Source organism: Notamacropus eugenii, chromosome 4, assembly GCF_028372415.1.
Source record: "Notamacropus eugenii isolate mMacEug1 chromosome 4, mMacEug1.pri_v2, whole genome shotgun sequence".
Lineage (NCBI taxonomy): Eukaryota > Metazoa > Chordata > Mammalia > Diprotodontia > Macropodidae > Notamacropus > Notamacropus eugenii.
In genome coordinates, this window is record NC_092875.1 from 329,451,021 (window position 1) to 329,466,144 (window position 15,124).

The 15,124-nt window shown below is 39.7% G+C and overlaps 1 protein-coding gene and 1 pseudogene across 5 annotated transcripts in view; both read right to left on the minus strand.

The window, feature by feature from the left end:
• The window catches only part of LOC140501506 (V-type proton ATPase subunit S1 pseudogene), a 29,801-nt pseudogene extending 15,443 nt beyond the window's left edge, over nucleotides 1-14,358 (minus strand).
• SETBP1 (SET binding protein 1) overlaps nucleotides 1-15,124 on the minus strand; it is a 505,913-nt gene that overhangs the window by 364,331 nt on the left and 126,458 nt on the right. The window lies entirely within an intron of this gene.

Consider the following 15,124-nt stretch of genomic DNA (forward strand, 5'->3'; position numbering starts at 1 on the left):
GGACTTAGAATGCTCAGAAGAGGAAACAGCATCAGAGCTATGACCTCTCAAGCATGGCAAGTACTCCTTATATTCATGGATATCAGCAGTTAAAACTCACATGATAGGCAATATTTGGCCTTCTTGCAAGAGATCCTCTTGGGCCCTAACAATATGAACTACTTTATAAACAGTCCTCTCTAGAACTTGAAGGCATCTGCATGAATAGAAAGACTTCTTCCTTTTTTCTTAAAGAAGTAGCATTTTATTAGGAAGGTTTTCTTTTTCTCCCTAAATGCCCCCTAAAAGTATGTTGATATTCCTGGTTAGGATACTATACTTTAGAAACCAATAAAGAAACCTGAGAAAACTTTCATATTATTGAAGGCGTAGCAGAAATATCAGTGGACTAGGAGTCAAGAGAGTTGATTCTAGTGACGGGTCTACTCCTTTTTCTATGCCAAAAGATGAAGATTCTAGTTAGTACAACAGCAAGGAAGCTGGAGGTCACTGGATCAAATAGGATTTGAATAAAGTGTAAGAAAACTGGAAATATAGGGAGAAGGGAGAGAGCATATGGCTTATGGCAAGTCACTTGCCCTCTCTACCCTCAATTTCCTCATTTGTAAAATGAGAAGGTTAGACTACAGGATCTCTAAAATTCTTTTTTCAATTCTAATGCTTTATAATTCTAATCAGTACGCATTAATTTACTAAATTAACATATATTATATATGTATATGTGTACACATACATACATAGACTTCTACAGGCCCACACTACAAGCTCAGGGTTTGAAGTTTCTCACAATGGAAATTCAAAGATGTATACCACTAGTCTTTGAATTAAATGACTCTTGAAATCAATTGGGGCAAGCAACAACTAAGAGAATCATACTCTCACCTTCATTGGATCTAAGATCTTATCAATAGATGTATGTCTTCTATCCTTACAGGTAGCAACACACACTCATGTCATCCAAAAAGTCCTTGTCTTTGTTTTCTCACAGACACTTCAGGAGAATCTACTCAAAGTGCTAAAGACCTTCCTACAGATTTTTTTAGAAAAGCATTTTATAGGTATTAGTAGAAGGATATAGATCCAGTCATCCAGTCAATCAACATTTATTAAGTGCCTACTATGTGTCAGACATGGTGCTAAGCACTGGGAATACAAAAAAAGGCAAAAGACAAGTCCCTGCCCTCAAAGAGTTCATAACCTAACAGGGGAGACAATAAACATAAGTACAAAGAGGCCACATACCAGAAAAGTAGGAATTAATTAAGAGGGAAGGCACTAGTGGATTTAGAGGAGTTGAGAAAGGCTTCCTGTAGAAAAGGGGATTTTTAGTGGGAACTTGAAGAAAGCCAGGAAACCTTGAGACTGAGATGAGGAGTAAAAGCCAGAGAAAATACCGGAGAGCCAAAAGGTGGAGTATCTAGTTAGTAGAAGAGCAAGGAAGCTGGCAGTCACAGGATCAAGTAGGATGTGAATAAAGTGTAAGAAAACTGGAAAGGTGGGATGGGAGGGAAGGGGCTAGATTTTGCAGGATTCTGAATGACAAACAGAAGATTTTATATTTGATTCTGGGGCCAAGAGGGAGCCACTGCAGTTGACTAACCGATACAAGTTCAAAAACCAAAAACTGAGGGCAATATGGCATCATGGAGGATGTGCTGAACGTTAGGGTCAGGAGATCTTTACTAACTACATGAAGAATGTTATCTTTTTAGTGACATTTTATCGACAAGACATTTAACCTCTCTGGCATCCATTTCCAATTCTTGTAAAAATGGGGATAATAGAACTCATACTCTTTACCTCATAGACTAATTGTGAAGAATGGGCTTTGAACATTTTAAGGGGCTATATATAACTGTGAATTCTTATTATTCCAGAGACATCATAAGAGAAATTGTGACAAAATGTAAAAATTTCCTCTGAATCCAGGAGAGATGTTGGTAGGGAAGAGTAGCCAGATAAAGCTTCATGGGGTTAGTCAGCCTTAAAAGAACCCTGAAAATGAGCCTTGAAAAATGGATAGGATTTGAGTAGGTGAATGAGGGCAAGGATATTCTAGGGTAATTACAGGGGAACAGTATTTTTACAATAACATTCGGTGTAAGGGGAAAATGTGGAGTGAGTACATGGTTCATTCTCAATTAAATATGTTCCTAGTTTCACTGAGGATTAATTCCCTAACTATCCTGCATACTTCGGGGACCACATCCCCTTTGCAGCCATGATAATTTCCATCAGTCTAAGGGCAAAGCCAAGCCTCATTTTGTTTCGTTTTGTTTGGGGGAAGGAGAATGTTCTGTTTTTTTTTAATTAGGACTCCAAATCAGACAAAGGTTTGTGGTGACATTCTGAGTCCCCCAGAATAAATCCTGGTCCAGATGTTGTTACTCAAGTTTACTGGAAGGCTCAAGATTATTAACTACGGTAAGCAAGCATGGGGGTGTGATAGAACTTTTCCTTCAAAGGAAAGGAGCAAGTTATAACAGGTACCAATTTCAGTAAGACAGCCATGGGAAGACACCTGGAGTCTAAGTATTTGCTTTGAATTTACTGTAAAATGGATATCATTATGTTCACTTTTTTTTGAGGATGTTTGAAAACTGTTTAGTAAGAGACAGAGTGATACAGAAAAAAACTATAAGATGGGAATCAGAAGACCTGGATTTTAGTCCTGAATCTTCTACCTTTTATAAAGAAAAAAAATAGCCCTGGATTTAGAGAGGACTGAATTTACCTATGCGAACTTGGGGAAATGACTTAACCTAGATCTGAATTTTCTTATCTACCCAAAAAGGGCTGGGGAGGTGGGGAGAAGAGTGGAAGGGTTAGATTAAGTGACCTCTAAGGTCCTTTCCTACTCTAAATTCATGGTAATCCCTTAACCTCAGTGTCCCTCATACAAAATGAGGGCCTGAAAGTCATTGGGATCATTAAAGAAGCTTACACATCTAACATTTTATGATTACATGAAGTCATAGGATATGAGTTAACTCATATAAGTTGAAATACATAAACAAATCATACAGGGCAAAAAGCATGGTTGGTTGGTTGTTGTTCTTCATTCTCAAAGAGGACCAAAATGACATCACCATGATAAAGTGACATTTCAGTGTGACCGACTGTGGCTGACCAGACCAATACAAGCTTGGAATGCTCTACCACAGATTGGGCACAGATAGTCCGTGTGAATATTTAGGGTGGCTACTCCAAATCTGTGCAGCTTACATTTCCTTTGTAATATAATAAAGTAAATGATAACATGATACATGATGTGTGTGTGTGTGTGTGTGTGTACAGAGAGAGCACATACCTAAGTTAGCATGGACACAGTTAAACAGCTACATTAAACTATAAGTTACAAAGAATGATGTAGGTTACTCTCCTTACATCTAGACAAGGAAAATGACCACTCCTGAGCTTCTCTGGTTAAGCATTAACCCACAACAGGATCTGCTAGGAACCTGTTCGTTAAGGTGCAGTGCTTTGACTATTTAATATATCACTGGTAGATCAAGTCAGGAGACAAAAAATGAGAAAAGGAATTTCAGGGGCCTATTGAACCTTTTTGGGGGTACAGAAAGGTAAAAAAAGAGATGGGAAAAGGGAAAAAGTCAGGATTGGAATGAAACTGAGAATGTCTAATCTACAGTGAGGGGAGGCCAGGGCAGTGATTTCTGTCTTTAAATAGTTGAAGAACTGTCCTGTAGAAAGAGAAAACAGATTTGGTCCACTGTAATGCAGATTTGGGATTAATATTAAAAAGGATCTATTTATACATCTGAAATGTCTAAATAAAACAGAATCTTTTGAAAATTAGTGATTTCATCAATTAAATTATTTAAAAAGAGATAGGATAGATTTTTGTGAGGAATGAAAAGAAGTTAGAAGAGAAATTGAATTTTTCATAGAATAATAACAGCAATATTCCAATAACATTGACCCTGAGGTGAATTTTTTCCATTATCCCAGCAGCGGAAAATGAGCACAAGATTATCCATCAAAATCAGAAGGGGGCACAGCCCAGCCATCTGCTGGCAACACTTACCAAAAGGGGGGGGGGAAGGATTTGGGAAGGACTTTCACCAAAGAGCAGCCCAAAGTCCTGCCACACGTGCTGGTTCAGCAGTACAGTCTCAATGTACAGTGTTCTTTGGAAACCTTCTTGACCAAGAAACTAAAGAAAGCAAGCTTGCTTCCACAAACCCCATGCCCTGTGGGGTTAGAAGGGCACCATCCTCCGGTTAATTGAGACAGACAAATATTTAAAACCAGGTGTGCTGGCCAGGTGGAAAGCCAGTTCGTGTAGGAAAACAACACCAATCTCCAAAAATAAATAAATGAAATTCTCTCAGTCTGCTCCCTGCTCCATGAACTAAGACGACAGAAACTTCCCAAACACTAGAACTCCAGAACCATGAAAGTAGTTCTCCTTGTTCCTCTCAGGCAACCATCATGCTCACTTCTAATGCTATGCTATGACTTTTTTCCCCACCTGGAATTTCTTTTCCACTATATGTATATATATATATCTTAGCTATTTTTAAAGTGCTAGCTCAAGCCCCACTTCCTCCAAGAAGCCCATTCTTGCCTGCAGTGATCACAGAATCTACAATAAATGTCATAGTTCAAATCCCAGCTCTGCTTCATAACTACTTCTGTGTCTAGGGAAGTCACCAAACCAAAGCTTCCTCATCCCTAAAATAATGGTAGATTAGATCTCTGAGATCTCTCTCAACTCTAAACCCAGGAAGAAATAATTTGACCTTGCTCTGAACTCCTGTTGGACTTATATTTAGTGTGACAGTGTTTAACACTTAATTGTCCTCTAACTATTCCACAGGTACAAACTGCTTGAGAGTAGAGACAATGACTTAGCATGAACAATATGGAATACAGAGTGAAAAAAGAACTGATACTAAATTTGGGGGACCTGAATCCTAATTCCTGTGCTTCTACCTATTACCTCTGTAACTCTGGAAGAATTGTTTGATTCCATCTGTGCTTTAGCTTCTTAATCTGTAAAATGGGAATATTAATTCTATTACCTACTTCACAGGCTTATGAAGAAATTAAGTTCCTTGAGGACCACAGCTGTCTCACTTCTGTATCTGCATCCCTAGTCCCTAACACAGTGCCTGGCATACAGTAGGTGCTTAATAAGTTCTTGCCATATTAAGCTTTCAGGGCTACAGAAATAACAACTGTCCTTTCTTATCCCTTCAGCACAGTACTGGACCCAGAATTAATTAATTTTCCAGAGCCAATGAAAGTCCTTTGTCAACATAATTTTCTTTCATATCCTATCTTTATCTAATGTCCTTCACCTATTACCCCTTGTTTGTCTCCATGACTTAAAGTGTCAAAACACTTGTAATTATGTAATAAGACACTTCTATGCATTTAGAAGGAATTAAGAGACCTGAGATTTTCTCCTAGCTCTGCCACTAAAGAGCTGTGAGATCAAATCACTTAACTACTCTGGGCCTCAGTTTCCTTGTGGATATAATGTGCCCATTGCAGTCCTAAAATCGATGGCTCCATTTCACTCTATCTTCTTCATTCTTGGGCAGAGTTTCTCAGCATGTGGGAAGCAATTCAGTAAATAAAATGTGAGTGTACTGTTAGCAAATGTGAACTCACATTAATCCATTCAAGAGCTGAAATTCTTAGAAGAGAACAAGTTGAGGCATCACAAAAAAGCCTTGAGAGAAAGTCAAAGGGGAAAGAAATGAATAATTAATATGCAAGACTAACTTAGCTAAGTCAGGTTTCAACAGTTTATATGGTTTCTTTGAAGCCAGGCCTCTGGTTTTCCTAGATGATAACAGGAAAAGAAAACTTTCTTACAATTCATATTATCATAATGGCTGCATAAATTCTTACTCGAATACCAAAAGGCTAACCTCATTGAGGGCAGGAGCTGTTCTGTCTGTGTATCACCAACACCTAGACCAATGCACTACACACAGTGTCTTCTTAAGAAATTTCTGTGGAATTGAAGCAGTTCATTTCTACCTCATGTGCCCAAAGGTCACTTATCGGGAAACTTAAAAGATCTTGAACATGCCCAAGTATTCAGACTAAATTTCACAAAATTTAATTTAATTCAATTCCACAAGCACCTGCTACTATATGGTAAGAACTGTTCTAGTCAAGAGGAATTAAAAAAACAATAAAATGAAACAATCCCCAACCTCCAGGAGCCTGCATCTTACTGGAGGAAAACAACACACACACACACACACACACACACACACACACACACACACACACATACATACACTGATAAGTAAACAACAAAATATTTTTTAAGTTAAGTCCAAAGGCATTTCAACAGGAAAGGAAGCACTAACAAATGATGCTTGATTAAGCTGGGGCTTAAAGGCACTAGGGAACTTAAAGACACTAGGGACTAGAGACAGAGGTCAGAAAGAAGAGATACAAATACACACACATACACATACACACAAATACACAGATGGACAGAGAAAGAAGAGAGAGAGATACAGAGACAGAGAGAGACAGAGGCAGAGAGAGAATCATAGGGCACTATCTTATAAGACATCCAAGGTTACAGGTCAGAACAAGGATGATTAGAAGCAAAAAAGACTTAGAATGGATAGTCAGACATAAAAGGATAACCAAAGAAAAGACATTTTATGAAAACCAAAGGAGAAAGAGTATTAAGGAAGTATTTGGGGGAGCGGATGGTAAATATTGTCAAATGTTACAGGGAAATCAAGAAAGATGAGGACAAAAAAAATAAAGTCATTGAATTTAATAATTAAGAGATCTTTGGTTATCCAAAATGGTTTTAGATGATGAGAGTGGGGTGCTGACTGACAGAGTGCTAGGAGTTGAGATGTAATGACAATTCATATAGGCAAGTAAAGCTCATGTATTTTTACGCTTTGGCAATTTGTGTAGGCCCTCATTTAGAGATTATTTACTCTGACTTCAGAACAAAATGTGGTCACCTAGTTTTTTGAAAACAAAGATGAGAAGCTCTAATTTAGAAAAGGAAGCAGATAAAGTAACTGATGAAATAGAAGGAGAAAATGGGAACAAATTAAAGAAAATAAAGGTTAAGTACCCGGGAACTATTTAGTATGGTAAGAGAAAGTACCCTACGAACCTCACTATCCCCTATATGTAGCAAGGTAGATAAATAATCCTACGATGAAGAAAGGATAGGGGATTTTCTCAGTCTGCACACAAAATTCGTGGAAAGGGCACTGACCTAGACCAGGGGTGTCGAGACACAGAGAAGTTAAATGAGATTGCCCAGAGTTACACAACTAGTAGGCAGAGAGGTATGCTTTGAACTAAGGTATTGAATCCAAGCCCAACACTATCAATTCTGCCATGCTGTTTCTATAGTATCCTTGGACAATAAAATAAATGGAATTGATCAGGCTACCTATGAATCACCCAGAAAAGGTGTTAAAGCAGAACCTTGGATTCTAGGTAGGGCAAAGTACTTGAGACCTGGACTCACTGCCCGGTCAGTTTCCTCAGCTATGCAATGAGACTAATACCTGCACTATCTATTTCATGAAACATTTTACAAATGTATCCTTATTTATAAGCTTGAAGATGAAAGGAATCAAACTGTGAAAGCTCCTTGCATCTAGTCATATTCTCTATACAGTAGGCACTTAATCAATGTTTGATGAAAAAATGAAACATTGAACGAATACTGCTAATGGGGTTAATGAATTGGCAGAGATTGAACTTGATTATCTCTATGATATTTTCCACCACTGAAATTGTTATCAGACTCTTACGGTTCTATTTAAAAAAAGAGAAGTGTATCTTATTTTTAAAAAATTTTCTAGGAGGTAAAAATCTTTTTTGTCACTTAAAGGGATAAGCTTCAATTTTCTGTGAAATTCACTTTTAAGTCACACACTCCAATAATGTTGCCAAATAAATGGAACATTGCTGTATTTACAGTTGAGGGATAAACCAGTCATGATTTCCCACCAGAAAATAACTCCCCAGGCTTTTACCAGCCAGCTCTTACCATGAGATGAAAATAGTGAAGATGCCCAATAATTAGCATCAGATGCTGCAGAATTTACAGCGGACTGAGAACTGGAGAGGCAAAACTAGTTCCCATGCTACCCATGGTATAGTCAGTGTGCCGGGATGTTAATAAAAGGAAATCTTTAGTGGAGGGAGCTAAGTTACTTCCCACTTCACTTCCACTCAACTCCACAGCCAGTCAAATGAAATCAAGCTGTGAATCTTTGTACTAAACTGAATATGCTGGGTCCACGGGGGAGGCTCACTGCTGTGTCTGGTGTGCATATATATATATATATATATATATACACATATATATACATATATGTGTATATGTATATATATATATATGTATATATGTATATATGTATATATGTATATACTAAGTGCATGCAGATTGGAAAATTGAGAGTCGGTCATTTCATAAGGAGCAGAGAGAGAGTGAAGGGAAAAAAGGTAAGAGCACTGAACAACTAATGAGACACATCTGATATCCTAGTCACATTCTCCATGATTTGCAGCACTTTAGTAAGCACGAGTACCCCAAAAATGGCAAATAGGAAAACAGCTATGAAATCATTAGACCATCCAAGAACAATTCATTAGATGCCATGCACAACAGTGCCAAGTTATTAGCAGTAATGCCTCCTTATAAGACACGACATCTATACACCAAGGCTATTGTATTTAATTCAGTACTTATCAGCTTGCCTTTCTGTTACAAGAGGGGTCAGTTCAAAATCCAAGAAGGAGAAGACAGGACAGGGGAAGGAAGGGTCTCCTCCGTCCCCTGGGGGGCAGAGCAGAGAAGGAAGAAATGAGATGAGGATGCATTGTAGACATGACCTAAGCAATCTTTTCCTCAGTTCCTTAATATTCTGAAAAGTAGACTTAAATATACTTCCTCTAGCTACCTTCAGGCTCCAAAATTCTCCACATCCCCACAACTCCCACCTCCAACCTTTACTAATTAATCTGCAATCTTTTCTTACTCAACCCAGTCCTGTCAAGAAGCCTCATGTTTCTGCTTTCCTAAGAGCAGCTGTTTGAGGTGGGCTGGAAGAAAATGGTGTTTAGTTATTAATTTTGTGGTTTGAAAATCTACGCACCACCATCCTAATTCTAAGCAGGTATAAACCATTCCATAGTGGTCCCTTTGCTTTTTTATTTTTTCTCTCATCTCCTCCTGTGCATTGGAAAAAGCCTTGACTGAGTCTCAGAAGATGAATAATAATAATGATTATTAATAAGAATTAGTATTTAGATAGTGTTTTGTTTTGCAAAGCACTCTATAGATATTACCTCATTTTATCCTCACCAAGCAGGTAGGTACTATTATTATCCCCATTTACAGATGAGGAAACTGAGGCAGAGAGCAGTTAATTGACTTGCACAAGGTCATGTGTCTATTTCGGTGGGATTTGAACTCAGGTCTTCCTGACTCCAGGTCCAGTGCTACATCCACTGTGTCACCTACTCCAGGCTTCTCTAGCCCTGCGTCTACTGTTAATTCATATTTTAGGTGACTCAAATTCTTTGGGCATTCCTTAGTTTCATCCTTTCTCAATTCCTCTTGCAGGAAGAAGGCCTAGCCTGATCTCTTTAGTTCCTTGAAATTCTTATTTATACATTGTGTATTCTGTACGTTCTATCCCCTTCCCATCCCTGAGAGAATATGTACTTCCTTATGACAGCTGTTCTGCTTTGAGATTTAGCACAATACCTAGAACAGAGTAAGAGATTAATAAGTAAGAGATTAATAAGTGCTTGAATGAATGAATTACACACAGAGCCTTTTCTTGACCTCAATATTTACAGTACCTTGAACATAGTAGGCACTTAATATTTACTAAATAAATGAATAATCTAGGTACCTTCTGACTCCAGTACTCAACGTGAGTCTACAATTATACTTTTCCTCTTTATAAAATCCTATAGCCTTGGCTTGATGGGAAAGGACATGAAAAAAATTTATCAGGGAAGGAGAGAAATACAGGATTATTCTGGTTGTTTTTTCCTCCTGAATCCCAATCTCTGTTTAAGAGCATTGTATTTTGTTTTGTTTTGTTTTTTCATTTTTGGAATAATGAAAAGCAAGGTATATTTAAAAATTACAAACCAAGTAGGCATTACTACTAAACATGAGGTAATCATTGCATTCCTTTAAGTGCTTTAAGTATAGCCTAAAGAACTTCTGGGTATTCCAAAGAGATGAATGCCTTTCAATTCCCTACTCTATCTAGGTTGTGAATCACCTCTCCACATTTAGCTCTACTTGGTCATTAGCCAATAAACTCATCAGACTAACAACCCTAGCAAAGTCTCTTCTTAGCAACAGCAGCAATAGAAGCCTAGGAAATGGCTAACGAGCTCTAAAGTGCCTCTGACTCACCCCTTCTGACATGCCTAGGAATTGAATAATAATTTCTCTTTGCCAATTAAATTCCATGCACTGCAGGTACACCACTGGCTAAATATACCACTTTCTCCACAATTCTAGGTTTAGAGAAGCGAAATTCATTCAGCAGAGGAAAGAGGGAGGAAAATGACTTGCTCTCTAGGTTCTAAAACATCTTTCTAGTAGTGAAGGAGATGACATACTGGATAGACTCTGAAGACAGATTCTAGAGCCATGTCTCTCACCACCTAGATGTGTCACCTTTACAGTCATTTACAGTTATTGGGCCTCAGTTCAGCATCTAATAAATGAGGAAATTACAAAGAAGTCATTTATTTGTAAGGTCCCTTCCAGATCAAATGTTCTATGAATTATTTTCTCCTTTTTTTGGAGGCTTTGTTAAAATTTTATTTCAATTTCTTATCATATTCGACTTTAGCATCACCAAAAAACTAAAAAACAATAAGCAAACAAGACAAATAACCAGGTTTCAAGTCCACCCACCCCCTCTCCACCTACAATTCCCTTCCAACCTCAAGACTACATTTTGACTAAGCCTAAGAATGCATTTAGAAACACAAAGCAGCTAGACCTGAGGGCAGGGATTTAGGAGAATAAAAAAGGGTAGGCAGTCAGAAGAAAGGAAAGAAAGTGGCCACAGATACTTAATGTCTCTTGGAAATAAGTAGTTTATATATACATCTCTCTCTATATATATCTATCATCTATCTATCTATCTATCTATCTATCTATCTATCTATCTATCTATCTACTTATTTACCTGTTCATCTATCTACCTATTCATCTATCTACTTTACCTATTCATCTGTTTATCTATCTATCTATCTATCTACTTATTTACCTGTTCATCTACCTACCTATTCATCTATCTACTTTACCTATTCATCTGTCTGTCTATCTATCTACCTATCTACCTATCTACCTATCTATCTATCTATCTATCTATCTATCTATCTATCTATCTATCTATCTATCTATCTATCTATCTATTGAGTGAATGTATACACTTTGTTGGATCAGGGAGACAAGGGGTAGTTGCTGCCTCTCTATAGTCCCCTCCAGCACCATAGAAAGGAGCCTCCTGAATGCACTGTCTCAAGTTATCTCAGAGACAGAGCTAAACTTTAACCTCCTGGTTTTCACTGGGGGTATCTGTCAGAGACAGACACTGCTTTCTGTTACCATGGACAGGGTAGGGAAGGGAAACAACAGGTTCTGGGACAACTGGGGGTGGGAGCAAGAGGAAATAAGTATAGGGAGAACTAGCTACTGAGGAAACACAAAAGAGTAGTAGCCTGGCAGCCCTTCCAAGGAGAGAAGGCAAAGTCAACACATCACTCCACCTCCAACCCTTCTGCCTCCTTCCCCCATGTGACTGAGGGGGTCACTCGGTCAGGGGCACAGAGAGAGTGCCCGCCTTTGGGTCATAAAAGCAATCCATGGTCTTGAGATTGAGGATCATATGCAGGCCATACATGAAAGTGGAAAGGATGAGGAGAAAAGAAATCAGCCCCATCCAGATGGCAGGGGAGAAGAAGCCTGTGCAGTCACTTGCATAGGAGAATTTTACACCAGTGCAGTTAAAGGCCTGAATCTGAAAATTCTGCAAAGTCACATGCCAGTCAGAGTGAGACAGCGAAGACATTAGAATTCCTTCCTTTGAACGATCAGTGCTAACATACGGGCAGTGGAAGGAATAGATGCTAGGTGCTGTGACATGTGAGAAATAGAAGACAACCAGTGATTCTTTGGTACTGATCTCTAAACTATCCATGGTGAACCAGCTTTGGGCTGAAACAGGGTAGAAATGATTACTCAGAATAAATTTGATCCTCAGGAATGACCCAGAGACGTTGTCATACGTCAGCACAAGCTGGGCAATGGAGTTGTTCCAGGTGGAGCCAGTCAGGTTGAGTGTTGGGGTTCCAAAAGTGAGTTGAGTCAGGTCATTTGATTTACTCTTATAGGTCACTATGAAGAGCTGGGACCAGAAGAGGATTCGAGGCTCTATGTCACTGTAGCTCACTGGCCGCAGAGTAGACAGTGAGGGTGGTGGAGGCTGCAAATCCTCATTGTCCCGAAGAAGAGACCATCCCGGACTCCCAGACATCGGGGACAAGTCCCGAACCACCCGAGAAGGAGGCCTAACAGCAGTCAATATGGCTGTATAGGGTACACCTTCTGACTTGAATGTGCTCATCACCTGCCCAATAATCTGATCATTGTCTGCGAGTACTTCTTTGGGAGTCATCAAGCCAGAACGGGTGGTATATGGCAATCTCAGAAGGAGTAGAGCAGGAAGGGTGTCGTTGAGCTTCAGCTCTGTCAGAGTGGCCTGTTCTACTTGGAGGGGGCTGGCTCCCAACTTCTCCCTCAGGTAAGAGATCAAAGTACTGGCTGCATACCAGTTCACTGAAGGCAGGATCAAGGAAGAGGGCGCCAATTCCAGAGCACTCTCCAGGTTAGAGAAAGCACTATCTTGTTTGTCGCCAAACGCACCACCATATGCGGTGAAATCCTCGACACTTAGTTTTTCCTGCAGGAAAAGCAGTACGTTTCGGGGTCCCTTCTCCACCACTCGGTCCAGGTAGGAGGCGAGCTGGATATCCGTAGTGATGTGACCTTCGTGGGTATTCTCAAGTGGGGCCCATAAATCACCAGAGCTAGACCAGAGCACCAGCGGTACTTGCTGTTCCGCAGACACCGACGCGATAGAGACCAGAAGCGTTAGCGGCAGCAGCAGCAGCGCCGGTGGCAGCTGAGGCCGGGACGACCGGCCGCCTGGTCCTTCAGAGGCAGCGGCCAGAGCAACCGTCGCCATGACCGCGCTGCCTAAGATTCATATTCCAGTCTTCATTTTAATTCCTAGATTTATTTTCTTTCTGTCCCCCGGCTTACACCCATGAACCTCCTCCGACCCCCACCCCCAAAATCATATAAAAGACAAAACAGTGTTAAAATCCCGAATAACTGAGGATCTGGTGACCTAGGGAAAGAATGGAATAGCAAAAAATAACACAGATAAAACTACTTGGTCACTCCCAGGTAAGCAAAGTCTACTGAAACACAGTCACATATTCTTGGAAAGTTCTCAATGCCCCCTTCTACCTTCTCTCCCCTCAGCTCTTCTCGAAATAATTGCTCAATATATTAGGCAGTCCAATGCTATGAGTAACTCTTGGCTGGTGTGACTCCCTAGGATAACCGTTTGTTGTTATTATTTTTTGCCCCAGAACGTTGTGCTGCTAACTGGCAACTCCAGCCTGAGGGGAGAAATTCTTCAAAGTCAGGAGTAGCACTGTGTGTGGTAGTCAGGTGGTGCTCTGAACACCATTTGAAAAGAAAAAGTGGGAGGACAATCGCTCTTCTAACACCAAGAAACATCAAAAAGAATATATATGTTTAAAATTTTTTTTAAAGAATATATGTGTTGTGTGAAAGTATGGTGTATATGTGTGTGGAAAGAGGGGAGATAGATATGGAGTGATCCAGGAGAGTTTAGACAGAAGACAATGAGAATATTCTGTCACTATGAACGTGAGAAGGGAAAGAAGAGATAAAACAGAATGGGATTAAACTACTAGAAGACACAGAGGACCACAGGGAAAACTACATGTCCCAGTATGCACTGACAATAGGCAATGTGTACCGAACCAGCTGTACCTATATTGACCCTGATGGTAGAAAGAAATCCTGTGAAAAGCAGTGCAGTGGGGCAGAGCACTACCCATGGGGCTTCTCAGTTACAGCCCTGATTCCATTTCTAATCCAAAGAACAGAAACTTTTAACCCCAGCCTCTAGATCCTGCTGCTTTTCCCAGCAGGAGGAATAACTTTGAAGTAACTTTATAAAAGCTTCTAGCAAATGCATAGATCTATGCCCAAACATTGTTAATGTTCTCTCTCCCTCCCTCCCTCCCTCCCTCTCTCCTTAGTTTGTCTATCACACACACACACACACACACACACACACACACACACACACATACACACATCCCTTACACCTCCTACCTCTTCCCCAACTAAGTTTACTTTATGACAAGCTAAAGCATTCTCTTATTCCCTAAAGAGTTTTCAGAATGGACCTTGCAGACAATTACATCATTTTACAGATAAGGAAACTGAGGTTCAGAGAATGAAATGATTTGCTCAATTAATGGCAAAACCTGGATAAAAAACCTAGGTTTCAAGGCAAACCAAAGAACCCCTGGGTAGTGGGTGGAGAGGGTCCTCTAATTGTATTTGGAGATTTTTCCTCATTGGCCTGTGAGGGAACTTAGACTTTTCCAAGTGGGAAGAGGCAATGAACTACTTCCCTAGAAACTTGGTCTTATAACTCAGTAACACAAGAATTTGCCTTCCTTTCCCTTGAGTAAAAATCTTTCATTGCTATTCCTAATTCCATCACCTTGGGCTTCATTTCTATGTTATTACAGTTTCTTATCTCAGGATGAGAATTCTAATGCTTGTTCTCCCTATTGCTCAGGGCTGTTGTGAAGAAAGTACTTTGAAACCCTTAAAGCAATACATGTATGTGAGCTATTTTTATTATCATGATTATTATTCTAGCCCCTAATCTGCCAAGTTCAGAAGTTCTGAACTTTTGGTGAATACGATTATTTTCTCTTTCTCCTACCCCACTGGAATGTTTTGGGGTTTTCCCCTCCACTTACCCCT